Source organism: Eretmochelys imbricata, chromosome 14, assembly GCF_965152235.1.
Source record: "Eretmochelys imbricata isolate rEreImb1 chromosome 14, rEreImb1.hap1, whole genome shotgun sequence".
Taxonomy (NCBI): domain Eukaryota; kingdom Metazoa; phylum Chordata; order Testudines; family Cheloniidae; genus Eretmochelys; species Eretmochelys imbricata.
This window is the reverse complement of record NC_135585.1, coordinates 33,729,946-33,731,429: the sequence shown is the minus strand read 5'-3', so window position 1 is coordinate 33,731,429 and position 1,484 is coordinate 33,729,946. Positions and strand designations below refer to the sequence as shown.

General features: G+C 60.0%; 1 non-coding gene across 1 annotated transcript; it reads left to right on the top strand.

Annotated features, from left to right (window-relative positions):
• Window positions 1-1,170: 1,170 nt before the first annotated feature.
• TRNAN-GUU (transfer RNA asparagine (anticodon GUU)) lies at window positions 1,171-1,244 on the top strand. The gene has a single exon. It is a non-coding gene; the product is annotated as a tRNA-Asn (tRNA).
• Window positions 1,245-1,484: the final 240 nt, after the last annotated feature.

Sequence of the window (1,484 nt, the reverse complement as noted above, 5' to 3'; positions counted from 1 at the left end):
ATGGCAGGAGAGGGGAGGTAGGAGCCCCTTAAAACTATATTAGGCACAGACAGGCTCCTGAGAAGTTTGATTTGTCCCATGGCCCTGTCCCCACTCTGCCCCTTCCCCCAAGGCCTCACCCTCGCGCCCCCTCTTCCTGCGCCCAGGGCGTCAGCGCCCACAGCAGGTGTGTAAGACTAAGTGACGCGTGTGTGTGTGACAGAGAGAGAGAGAGAGAGGGGTTAGATAATTTCTGTATTGATAAACGCAAGAGTTCAAAATGAATCAGGCCTCAAAACCATGAGACCCACTTAAAAATCATGAGACTTAAAATACTAAATGCAGAGTTTTTTATCTGCTGGTTTGTGAGCCTTTGGCGGTCATGGTGTGGAACCAGGAAGAATAGTGTCGTCCCCAGGGGGAGCCAGCGGGGCCGGGGCAGAGAAGGGTGTACAGTTCTGAGGGGGGGGCGGGCATGGCAGGGGGGCCCAGGCCCAGGCCCAGGCCCAGGCCCAGGTGAGTTCAGTTTTGACATCTGGAGGTGGTGGTGCAGGGTACGGGGAGACTGAGGCACATGTGCCGGGCTGGGCTACGTACACTCAGAGCCCTGGGTATAAACAGAGAGACTCAGCCTAAGCAATTGCTTGGGGCCCCCAGCAGTTCAAGGGGCGGGGGGGGGCTAGTCCCTTTTTTTATTATAAGAACTTGTCTGTTTTAGTATTGGGGGAGGGGCCAAAAGGCAACTTGCGGGGAGGGAGAGGACGGGATGGGGAGGGTCAGAGCCTCTCCGCAAGCTGGGGAGAGAGAGAGAGACACACACACACCCCCCCCCAGTGCCTGTCTTCCCACTTCCACATTGTAAGGTGGGGGGGAGGAACGAGGGGTTGGGGCCTCAGGGGAAAGGGTGGTGCAGGGGGCAGTGCCCCGGTTCGAGCGCCAGTGGTCCCGTCCCCCCCCAACACACACACTTTTAGGTACTTCCACTGCCCCGGAAAGCCGAGTGTGGGGGGACTGGGCTGTCGCCCCTCCGCAGCCAGCTGCTGCACACAGGGCCTGCCGGGGAGGGGCTGCGGCTCGCCGGGAAGCTGAGCCCGGGCAGGGATCGGGCTGCTGCTGCCGCCCCTCCCCAGCCAGGCTCTCCCCAGCAGCTGGCTATGGCCACTTGCTCCCTGCCTGGGGCCTGGCTGCCCAGTCTCTGTGGCGCAATCGGTTAGCGCATTCGGCTGTTAACCGAAAGGTTGGTGGTTCGAGCCCACCCAGGGATGCGGACCTGCTTTGTGGGGGTAGGGATAGCTCAGTGGTTTGAGCATTGGCCTGCTAAACCCAAGATTGAGAGTTCAATCCTTGAGGGGGCCATTTGGGATCTGGGGCAAAAAGTGGGGATTGGTCTTGCTTTCAGCAGGGGGTTGGACAAGATGACCGGCTGAGGTCCCCTCCAACCCTGATAGTCTATGAACAGGGGGAGGGGCGGAGCAGCAGGAGGACACAGCCCTGCCCCTCCCATC